Raw genomic sequence first — 12,919 nt, 5'->3', positions numbered from 1 at the left:
TTCCATGGAAATCTGACTCGTATATTTAATGGTAAAATCATTTGCCTATCTTCCAAGCTTTATCATCCAGTGATTTCCCCATTGGCAGCTCCATTCTCCCATCACATAACAGCGCCACCTCTTCACATTCTGTGGGCTTGTGAAGGAATGACGCACATTCATATACGCATTGAAAGGTGCACATGTTATGACTACAGAAGGAGACCATTCAGCCCAGCATGCATGCGCCATAGTCTTTGATTAGAAGCAAGCAGCAACGCAGTGATTTAATCGACAGGTGCAGGTTACACTGCAGCTGAACAATCACAACTGGAGATGTGCAAGGATAATCCCCGATTAAGTTACTGCCTCACGTTCTCCTCTCTGTCCTACGTTTGATCAATATTTCAGTGTGTCCTGTGGGGTATACCGGTGCATAATTGCTGCTGCTGCTCCTGCCAGGAGATCAGCTGTCATGGTATGTCACACTTGTCTACCTTACACCTTCCTCCCACATTCACCATCGCTCATCTCCATCCTGTTCTGTGACGTCTCTCATCCAACTACGCCCGGGCCAACCCATCTTTCTGCTGCCCTCCACTCTGCCCTCTGGAAAGATCTCTGTACCTTCTCAGCTCTGATCAAACGACTGAAATGCCAACATTTTCTTGGCTGGATGTCAATTTTTAGAATTTCCTGCAAATTTTTTTTTTTCCTTTTTATAAATTTAGAGTACCCAATTAATTTTTTCCAATTAAGAGGCAATTAGCGTGGCCAATCCACCTACCCTGCACATCTTTGGGTTGTGGGGGTGAAACCGACACACACACAGGGAGAATGTGCAAAATTCCACACGGACAGTGACCCAGAGCCGGGATCGAACCTGGGACCTCGGCGCCGTGAGGCAGCAGTGCTAACCACTGCGTCACCGTGCTGCCCATTTTCCTGCAATTTCAAGCCTCTCCATTTGTCTGCTGTGAACGTTTAGCTCACATCTCAGCGTCCACATTTCAACAACCTCGATTTTCTTCCACAAATCTTGACTTATTGTCCAGGTTTCTGACGGAGCCAGAAAAGGGGATAGAATGTAACATCTTAGGAGTTTTTCCCGTGTTACAAGATTGTTGTTAACTCATCCTACATCTTCACAAACTAGACCGGCTGAACCGTGTAGCTGTGGCAGTTACACATCTGGCACCGACAGTGGGGTCTGTGCCGCCTTGAGTGTGTTTAATGTTTGAGGATTTGAGTCTTTCTCATGGTCCAAGGTCACAAGAGTCAGGCTGTTCACATTTGGCCATGAGTGGGAATAGATGGTCAGAAACCTGACCCGTATCAAATTGGCCTTTTCTAACTACACTCAAGCTTTGAGAGAAAACCCGATGAAAGGGCAAACAACCCCAGCTGTGCTCCTGACCATTAGGGCTGGGGTGTAATGATATGGTTTCATCTCCTCTCCCATCCCAATCCTCCTCGCTTTCCTTGAGCTAAGTGTAATCCGGAGGCGACCCTCAGCTGAATGTGTGTCTCTGTGCTGTAAATGGACCTTCTCAATCTCGAGGCAGCAGCCGGGATCCCATGCATCTTTTTTAAATATAATTTTTTCCACTGACAGCATATTCAAATAATGTTGGCTAAAACCTGTGGCAGCTTCAGAGTAAAACTTGAGGGAATATTCTATTAGAATGCATGTGTCCCTTTCATTCACCAATTGCCCACGTGTGTGTGTGTTTTGTTCCTCTTTTAAACATGCTTGACAGTAATTGCAGCATAATGTTTTCCTCCCACTCTCTCTCTATATAAGTGAGACCATAATTGGTTAAAGCTTTTCTCTTACAGGTGACAGTCTGGACCGTTCAATGCGATTATTTCCCTCTGTAATTACTCCCACAATCCTGCAAGCCTCTATTAATATCTGCCTGATGTGAGTGCTGCAGTGCAAACCTCACCCCAGCTGTCAGTGGTTGGGGTGCCCACGAGGAGACGAGCCAGGCTACATTGTACACTGAGAATGTGCTGCCTGGGTTGTACAACACCCAAACATTCAACAGCAAGGCCAATAGGACAGAACAAAACTGGGTCCTCAGTCCCCAATAGACTGAGTGCATTGACTTCCTGAATTTAAGTAAATTAGGAAGAGTAGTGATGCCAACATTGATTCCTTTGGGGGCCTCACTCAATATTCCTCCCTTTATCCCAAGAAGAACAAAGTATCCATTTTGTTCTAACCGTCTGCCAATTTCTTAACCATCTCCAAGATTTATCCGCGGTCCCACTTGTCTAATCTGAGGTGACTGTTAGTAACAGGGTGTATGGAACCCAGATGTTTCTCCGGTGAGGTATCATCTGGATCAGAGTGCTCTTGCTTCAGATAAATAAGGGAGGGGGTTAACTAATGAAATTCTGCACCCTAGCCTCAGCGCCTGTTTTTTTTTGTGTGGAGGGGGGTTCGGGAAGCACTTTGGGACGTCATTCAAGCATCAGAAGGCACCGTATAAATACAGGAGGCAGTGCTGTTATGGGGAACAACGCTGACAAGGTGCCCAAGGAGAAGATTCCTGTGCTAACATGACACACTCAGCAAGGCATAACATGAGATTGAGATGGTTTGCAAGATTTGGAAGAAAGGCTGAATGGAGAGAAAGCATCAAATACTTTACAAAGGAAATTAAGGCTCATCATTCCTTGTCCACCTGTAAATATTGGATCTGTTCAATCAGTCTTAAAAGTGTCGATGGTAGCCATGATGTGGAGATGCCGGCGTTGGACTGGGGTGAGCACAGTAAGAAGTCTTACACCAGTTTAAAGTCCAACATTTGTTTCACACACTAGCTTTCGGAGCACTGCTCCTTCCTCAGGCGAATGAAGAGGTATGTTCCAGAAACATATATATATAGACAAATCCAAAGATGCCAGACGATGCTCAGAATGCAAGCATTTGCAGGTAATCAAGTCTTTACAGATCCAGAGATAGGGGTAACCCCCAGGTTAAAGAGGTGTGAATTGTCTCTAACCAGGACAGTTGGTAGGATTTTGCAAGCCCAGGCCAGATGGTGGGGATGAATGTAATGCGACATGAATCCAAGATCTCGGTTGAGGCCGAACTCATGTGTGCGGAACTTGGCTATAAGTTTTTGCTCGGCAATTCTGCGTTGTCGCGTGTCCTGAAGACCGCCTTGGAGAACGCTTACCGGAGATCAGAGGCTGAATGCCCTTGACTGCTGAAGTGTTCCCCGACTGGAAGGGAACATTCCCTGCCTGATGATTGTCGCGAGATGTCCGTTCATTCGTTGTCGCAGCGTCTGCATGGTCTCGCCAATGTACCACGCTTCGGGACATCCTTTCCTGCAGCGTATGAGGTAGACAACGTTGGCCCGAGTAAGCCTCTTTAACCTGGGGTTACCCCTATCTCTGGATCTGTAAAGACTTGATTACCTGCAAATGCTCGCATTCTAAGCATTGTCCGGCATCTTTGAATTTGTCTATATATATGTTTCTGGAACATACCTCTTCATTCACCTGAGGAAGGAGCAGTGCTCTGAAAGCTAGTGTTTGTAACAAACCTGTTGAACTTTAACCTGGTGTTGTAAGACTTCTTACTGTCAATCTTAAAGACCTTGCAATGTCCCAAAGCACCTTACAGTCAACACAATGCTTTTTAAAGTGTTGTTGATGTTCTAATGCAGGAAACCTACATTAAACTACACCTCTGTACATAGTCCAGATATTTCTTAAACCATCTATGCATGATTCAGTAATTAAAAATACCATTACACAGTATGAACCCCGACAGCTTGATCATTAATCGCAGTAGTGTGACTCTATGCGCATGTTACTCTGACACATTTATAAATGATGTGGAGATGCCAGCGTTGGACTGGGGTGAGCACAGTAAGAAGTCTTACAACACCAGGTTAAAGTCCAACAGGTTTGTACAAACACTAGCTTTCGGAGCACTGCTCCTTCCTCAGGATTCACCTCAGGTGAGTGCAGTGCTCTGAAAGCTAGTGTTTGTAACAAACCTGTTGGACTTTAACCTGGTGTTGTAAGACTTCTTACTACATTTTATAAAGAGTAAGGTTAAAGATTAACATGGGACAAAGAGGTGGTGGCTTTCTATACTGGTAAGGGACATAAACAGGATTATTACACTCAATGACATGGAAATGAATCAGTCAATAATTATTTAATGTATTAAGTAACAATGATTGAGGATTCATATCAGATACAGTAAATAAACTATGTTCTGACAAGGAGCCAGAAGGACTCGAACTATTGATGCTGCTTTCTCTCCTTACGGGTGAATCCTCTGTTCTTGTTTCCAATTCCAGCATCCACTGGATTTTGCTTATAAACCGCTGGTGTGCACATTTTATCTGGAATTTACAGCACAGAAACAGACTATTTGCTCCACCTCTATATTAAGCAGCTTCCCACCTTCCTTCATCTGATCCTACCTATAGATCCTTCTATTCTGCCGCCTTTAAGTTTAATCTAACTTCCCCTTAAATGGGCCGATGGTATCTTTTTCCTTTCATGGGTTGTCCATCCCTTTTTGCCCTTTCAAGTGAGGGTGTTGAAGAGGTTGCTGCGGGACTGGAGTCACATGTAGATGGTTCCTCATTAGACTTTCATTGAATCTGCTGTGGTGGGATTTGAACCCCGGGTCCCTAGATCATTACCCTGGACCACTAGTGTAGTGACAATACCACTGTGCTACCACCTCCCTCTGGTATTGGCCTTAACCACACCTCACGGTGGCAAATTCCACTTTCTAAACATTCACTAGATAAAGAGGTTGCTCCTGAATTTTTTTATTGTCTATCTTATTACAACTAGTTTTAGACTCCCTCGCAAGTAGATATGTCACCTGTGTGTCAACCCCCTGTGCTCCCCCCCCCCCCCCCCCCCTCCGTCTTTGTAATTTTAATTACCTCTTTCTGGCTATCCCTCAACCTTCTTTCAAGAGAAAAGCACGTCTGCCTGTTGAATCTTCCTGATGTTCTAATCTCTCAGCTCTGGTATCATCCTTGTGGATCTTTCTTGTACTTTCTCCAAAGCCTCTATGTTCCTTTTGTAACATGGAGAATAGAACTCTGGAAAGTACTCCACGTGTAGTCAAATCAAGGTTTTCTACAATATAACTTTACTGCTTTTCAATTCTATTTCTCTAAAAATGAACTTCGGGGCTGCGTATTTTTAAGACCCAGTTAACCTGTGTTGCTACTTTGACGGATTGGTAAGTCTAGATCCCTTTGTTCCTGTATCCCAATTAACCATATTTTACAGAGGGAGTAAATAGCTTCCTTCAGGGCGGCACAGTGGTTAGCACTGCTGCCTCACAGCACCAGAGACCCAGTTTGATTCCAGCCTTGGGTGACTGTCTATGCGGGTTTCCTCGGGTGCTCCGGTTTCCTCCCACAGTCCAAAGGTGTGCAGGGTAGGTGGATTGGCCATGATCAATTGCCCTTAGCGTCCAAAGATGTATGTGCAGGTTAAATGGGTTATGAGGGATAGGGTAGGGGAGTGAGCCGAGGTAGGGTGCTCTTTCAGAGGGTCGGTGCAGACTTGATGGCCCGAATGGCCTCCATCTGCACTCTAGGAAATCTATAGTTCTAACCGTATCCTCCTGCCAAATGCCGTTTACACTATTAACATTATATTGTTTTTGCCTTGCTCAGTATTAACTATAACCCCTTTAACACTCCAAAAATTCCATTTTTTTTTACAAATACAAAATAGTCTTTAAAAAAGAAAGTTTGCCATTTAATATTTAGTGCTTATGCCCTGAGAACTGACGTTTATGACAGTTCCCAACGTAAACATATTTCTCTTGCATATTGGCTATGAATTGCTACGTGCTTCCTTGATGTTTTTACTTGAAGATTTTTGGGTATTCTTCGAAAGCCTGACCTTGACTGGAAATGTTTAGCTCAGGAAAGTTGCACAAGCTTCCGCCCGCCCTTGTGCGGTCCGAGCACCGACAGTTTACAGAATATCTCGGTTTACGGCCCTGACATTAATGAAAGTGTGTGAGGAGCCGGCTTCCCTCACTGTGAGTACTCCAGTTTCTGACTTTGTCTAAATGACCTCAGTACAAACTGGAGATTGAGTCATTCGAACTGTTATTTCAATCTGGTCCACCATTTCTATCAATTTATTAACAGCCTGTATGGACCAAAACAACTCAAGTCGTGGTTTCTTTGTTGATGATTGGAAAGAAGGGGAAAGAGACCGTTCACAGCCAGTGGATTGGCGTGAACGGAATATTGAAAATTCAGTTCAAAATCATCTTCTCGAAAACATGTCTGAAGATTGAATCTTCGGTAACTCCGTAGATTATGAATTCTTGGGTGTTTTATTAGGTAATTGTTAAAAACTGTCTGAGTCAATAAACTCACTGATGCTTCAATAAACTTTACACTTTTTTGCTTCCAGAGCAGACTGGGACTGAGTCAGGAAATTGCTTGTGATATTCCATTCCTTCATTTAAGCAGCGGCAAGTTTAAACTTAAATATTCACACTTAAATGCTGTAGGGTAGGAGCTGGCTGACGATGGGGAAAGGTATTGAATAGAGAATCTGAATGGTGTGGGGAGGTGGGGGGGGGGGGGGGGGGGGTGGGAGCCAACAGGTGGAAACACAGAACAGGGTTAGGATCTAAAAGGAACAAAAGTGGACCAACAGAAGTTTGAGTGCCGTTCTTGGTCTACCCCTCATACTCCCAAAGCAGCAGCCCAGTCCTACTGCCCCCAACACCCCTTCATCAGTCTGCAGTGCCACTCCCCAGATTTTGAGATTTCCTCCCTCATACTGACTAATTCCATGTCCATTCTCATTCTTCCTGATCCCAGTGGCTGGCCTCCCAGTGCTCCCAGATCTTGAAACTTCCCTATCCCGCAAATTCCAAAATTCCTTTCACACAAATCGATTCCTAATGTCCCGAGAGTGTCTCTTTCAATATTTACTGGGACTCCGTACCAGTCCTGCAAGACACCAGGCTGCTCCCCATTCCCAGTTGACCCATGTACCTGGACTGGCATCATTGTCCTGAGTTCTTTTTACTATTTCTAACTCACCATAATGCCAAGGGAAGCATGCCAGTTTCTAGAAAACCATCTTGTGTTTTGCTCAGTCCAGATGTTACAAATGGGAATGGAATTTGTTGAAGGGGACAAATTGGGGTGGGGGGAGAGCTGGTAGAAAAGAAAGGGCAACATTTTCAATCAACAAAATAATAGGATATACTTGGCTTCAGGAGTCAGAAGACTTGACTTAAAAGCCCACTTAACAGTGTCTACGTCTATCGAATGGCCACCTGGCATTTGCTGGCCTCATCGAGAATGCCCCAGCCGGGCAGGTTCAATCTCCCAGGCGATCGGACGCCCCCGGGTGGTCACCTCTCGCCAGGTTGGCACGCTGGCACTGCAAGTGCCACCAGGCCACCTTGACACTGCCAGCCTGAACCCTGGCAGTGTCACCAGGGTGACATCATTATTCCCACGCCGGAGATCGGGCCCCTGGATGTCATGCCCACATGAGGTGGGGTGTGGGTGACCTGAGGACCCCCTCAGCTGCATTGGGAGGTCTGGCCGGTCGCACCGGAGGGGGAGTCATCCCTTCCTGCACAGAGAAACTCTGCTCGTCAGGGCAGGAAATAACACTAAGTGCAGCCTTGGGGCGGCATTCCTGCCTGGGGCCAAAATAGCAACAAAGTGCTGTTAGCTGGCACTGGGAACCCTGCTAATCACACCCAGAATGGACTCTTGTTTTTTTTTAATAAATCACGCCCTCGATGTATAACTGCTTGCAAATCACCAGACAAACGTTACTCTGCTGGTGACTACACAATAGCCAGTGTCCACTCTCAATGTGGCTTTGTGTTCTCTCATTGTCCATCATTCCTGTAGTTCTGGGAGTAAAGTGGTCTAATGGGGGGGTGAATGAAAGATAAGAGATTGGATAAATGCCTCTCCATCTTGCGAAATCTATCTTCACGACATGTGATACTTTGTCCGAATCCACAAATTGTAACAATTGTTTCACACACCAAACGATTTCCAGGGAGAATATTAGTTGTCTGCGGCATGCCACACGTGGTGGACTTTGGGTGAAATAGATTAGGGAGAGAGATAATTGGCCCAGTCACGCAGCCACAATTCCGTCCCCAGCCCATTGTCACGTTTTTCTTCCGCCCCCCATTCTATTTTCATTACAAATTTCTACGACTACATTGATAATGGAAACGACTGGTGTGAATTTATCGCTGTAATCAGATCTTGAAGCAGGAACACAGCAAGGTGGGTTTACACCAGTAATTCCCATTATATTGTGTGCGCAGGAAATTACCACCAAAATCGTTGACAGCAAGTGGGTGCAGACGTAAGATTATTGAAAAGATGTTTAAGAAATGCTATGTTTAAACGTTTTATTGCACAAAGGGCATTTGCTGCAGTAACTGAACACGTGATGTCGCTTATCACCCTTTCAACTGTGCTACTGTGACCTCCTAACAGTGAGGGAAGTTTCAAGAATGTTATTTTTAAGATGGAAAAAAAAACTTTTATCATTGAAGTGTGAATGTCTTTGTGTGTGTTTTAAAGTGGTTGGAGGGGATGGCGGGCTCCTGTTTGACCATGGTAAGCAGCTCACATTTCACCATGGTGGGTTGGCCCATTCCACGATCGCTGAAGGTTTGAGTTCATGTCTCCCGACCTGCCGTCAGCCACCCGCTACTTGATGTCGGTTGGTTAGCTCAGTTGGCTGGGCCGCTGGTTCGGGATTCAGAGCGACGCCAACAGCACGGGTCCAATTCCCATACCGGCTGAGGTTATCCATGAAGGCCCCATCTTCTTAGCCTTGCCCCTCGCCTGAGGGGTGGTGACCTTCGGGTTAAATCAGCACCAGTCCGCGCTCTCCGAGCAGCCTATGGTCCTCTGGGACCGCGGCGACCTCCAGTTTTCACCTGATTATTGTACAGGTAAACTGTGCAGCGTTGATTCTCTGAACACTTCATTTTGTATACACTGTGCACTGAAAAGCGAAATGTCCATCAGCACGACGATAGCCAATGGGGATTTTTAAAAATATCTGTGGTGTGGGGTGACCAGCTAAGGATGGAAGGAACGGTTCCTGGGTACCGTGACATGTCAGCGGTTTTTTTTATATAAGTTACATCAATGGCCCCTCTCGGTTTTCACATTGACTGAAACAAATAAACCATCTGCCCACTGCACACACAACAAATAATCCCGTAAATAACATGAGGACAGCTGGGGAGGGGGAAGAATCCCTTGCTCTAACCCTCATGTAGCACAGAAAACAATGACCTGCATGTTAGGGAATTTATTTTTAAACAAGATTCAAGATTATACATGTACCTTTGTAAATTTCCTGTTGTTCTTTTTTTGCTGTAAAGTTTCTCCGGTTTTTATATGTTGACTTTGAAGAACTGAGATTTATTATTTATTGAACCAGTGAGAAATCGGCTGGTGATTTGAGAAGCTGTTCACTGATACAGAGGGAGGTGGGATGAATGACTCCAGAGGTTTTAAAACACAATTAACATCAGTTTTCCTTTGTGTTGACGGAGATGGATGTTTGTACACAAATTTCTGACCTTCAACCTTTGCAGCCCTACCTGAGTGCCCAGGCTAGAATGGGCTGCAGGGAATTAAAGGGTGTGCAATGTCAGCCTAACTCTGTAATTAAAACGCATGGAAATGTAGAGACTCCATGTTGTGTGAATAATGAATAAAAAAGTTATGGAAAACTTTGCTCGTTTCCTTATTCTGGTCAGTCTCATTTCTGTACCGATTTTATATTTCTCATCCTTAGAATGGAAAAGGCTGAGAGGACATTCCAGATCCTAGTTTTATCACTTCTGGAGCGGCTCAGTTGGTCGTATTCCTGTCTGCGAACTCAAAGGTCTCTGGTTGAAGTCTCCCTCAAGGATTTGTTGGTTACAGACAGAGCAGTCACAGTGTTGAGACAAGGTTGTTTACCTTCCTGCAAAATGCTTCCAACACCCCCCACACCATTCACCGAGAGTGTGAAGATTTGCAAAGCAAACAAACTTTTTAAGTGCCACTAAGTGCTGATCCCAAGATCACAGGTTTATTGACTGGGAAGCTTCCAGAGGGAGCAATTCATGAAGCAATTCACTTCACATTCCACGGTTCACTGTGCCACCACGTATAACAAACATCTGCTTACACAGCCATGTTCGTAATACTGGCATACTCCAGGTGGGAGCCCCTCAGTTATCACTGTGAACAAACACTATAACATGGCTTGTTTCTTTCATCATATGGATCACAAAAAAAGGTCAAATCAAAGTGTCTTCCCCTTGATTCTCTCGTATCTCTGAAACCCCCTTTCCCCTATATTTCTCTTTTCTCCTCTCCGTTTCCCATATTCCAATAAACCCCCTTCTGCATGTTAATATCTTATGTTAGAATGTGATATGTGCTGTACCAACCAAATCCCAAAAGTAAACCTGGCAAACTATCACAACAATTTTCATTTTGTGTTTTATTACGAGAAGATATATGAATAGAAGTCAACAGTAAAAGAATTCCTGTAACTCTTGCAGATTTTAAATAGTAAATTACAAGAAAATTTAAACACACAAGATTACAATTACACAGTTAAAATTAGTCTTACACGACATTTCGCCAAAAGCTGTTTACTTACAAAGATTCCAGTAATATTACAACAAGGCACCTACTGTTGCTATAGGAGGATATGTCACAGGGCTCCTCCCTTTCTCTCAGTCCGTTGTAGAGGATTCCAAGAGCTTTAGAACAGAACCCTGCTTTAGAAAACAGCGGGCACTTATCTGGGTTGGCTGCAACTGCTCACTGTATTTCTTTTCAGAGATCTGTCCCAGCACAACACACTGCAGGATCTGACATGGCCACTCCCCCAGCATAGTTTCCACCCTCTCTTGAAATATATTTTTTTGCTTTCATCTCGAAAACCATTACAACACCTCTCTGAACGTAACTGTCTTCAAAATATAAAAATCTTTCCTCTATTGCCCCCAATCTTGGGTCAAATAAATTTAATGACCTTTCCTCAAGTTGTAAAACCTTTTGGGCGGTACAGTGGCGCAGTGGTTGGCACTGCTGCATCACAGTGCCACAGACTCGGGTTCGATCCCGACCCGGGGTCATTGTCCCAGAGTCGGGACAACGAGAGTTTGCACAACCCCACAAAGCCAAAGACGAGCAGGGTAGGTAGATTGGCCACACTAAATTGCCCCTTAATTAGAAAGAAAAAATTGGATACTCTAAATTATTTTTTTTTAAGTTGTAAAACCTTTCAGTTCCCTTTTAGTGCAAGTTTAACAGCTCAATGCAAACAAACCTTCCTTACGCCCTCATACAAATTTTTACCCACATTGTATTTATTGTTGCACAGCTTAACTTGGTCATCTCCACTTCAAATGCCTGCTTTTACACCAAGCCCCTTTGATGTTCTTAATTTCATAAACACAGTCCCCAGCTTAATTAAATTAGTCACAGGCACACGCACATGGCATTTCCACAGACCAACACAATATCCTCAGGAATATTAATATGATTACATTTTCATCACACTTGTCAATTACATTGTTAAGGCTTGTCAATGTCACTTCCATTGTTGCGGTTTAGAGACACAGGTGATGGAGATAATTATCTGAGCACGTATAGATAGGAGAACCTTCCATGACCACTGGGTGACACTAGGGCTGAGGGACATCATCACCCAGGTAATGATGTATGGTTTAATTAGTTAAATTTCCTCTGATGCTTTGTTTTAGTTACAGGGTCCTCTAGGGGCTATCTCCCTCTGTCATTTTTATTTCATTAATATGTTTTTTATTCTAATCAAAAGAGTAGAAATGGGGGATCTGGCCATTAACGGGTCCTGGCAGGGGGGGGGGGGGGGGGGGGGTGGGTTGCCTGCCTCAATTGTCTGCCCCTCTACTGCAACTATGTTGGTGGCCAGTGGACCTGGAGAAGGTGCATGTAGTTTCCGCCACTACGTTTCCTTTGAAGGTTTGATTTTTTGGTTCCAGTGCCCACCAAGGAGTTTCAGCCCCTCTTGTTAATTATTTTTTATTTAATTTATTGTTATTGTTTACTAAAAGAGTACAAATAGAGGGCTGTTACAGTGTCCCACAGGAGCTGTTACACATTTCAAGTTTGCATCTTTATTTAATTCATTGATTTTTGTTTTATCAAAAGAGCCTATACATAGTGGGTGGCTGGGGACACTGGTCTGTGTGTGAGGAGAGCTGAGAGGCTGAAGAGGTCAATAAATTCTCACCAAAGAAAAGCTCTGTGTTTCGGTTTCAGCTTCACCAACCCGCGAGTTAATTTCTTTCAATGGCCCATCTAATTACCTTCAGAAATCATTCATCATCTCTGTTTCCACTATCCTGGTCAGCAGCGAGTTCCAGGTCATTACCACTCACTGAGAAAAAAAGTTCTTGTAGAAAATTTTGTTTTATTCTACCTTATTCAAACTGGTCAATCTTGTGCCCCTCTATAATCTCCGAGGATACAAAAGTCTGAGAACACGCACTTACAGATTTAAAAACAGCTTCTTCCCCACTGTTACCCGACTCCTGAATGACCCTCTTATGGGCTGAGCTGATGTCTCTACACATCCTCTCTATTGTTGAAGCACTATACTCTACACTTCACCCGATGTCTATGTATTTACATTGTGTATTTATTGTGTGTCCTATGTTCTGCCTGGTGTCATGTGAGAGTGCCTTTAAGAATTGGATGTTTAAGAAATGTACCATTAAGAAATTAAGCTGAGCTCACTTTGGCTTTTTGGGAGTTTTAGTTTCAGTTTTTGAAGAAAGCTTGGGTGTGGCTGTGAGATGCATTGTTGGTGATCTCTGCCATGCAGGACTATCTCTTAATCCTTTGGTGAAATCGGA

The sequence above is a fragment of the Scyliorhinus canicula genome, chromosome 5 (genome assembly GCF_902713615.1).
Source record: "Scyliorhinus canicula chromosome 5, sScyCan1.1, whole genome shotgun sequence".
Classification (NCBI taxonomy): Eukaryota; Metazoa; Chordata; class Chondrichthyes; order Carcharhiniformes; family Scyliorhinidae; genus Scyliorhinus; species Scyliorhinus canicula.
The sequence above is the reverse complement of the archived record's forward strand: the minus strand, read 5'-3'. Positions refer to the sequence as shown.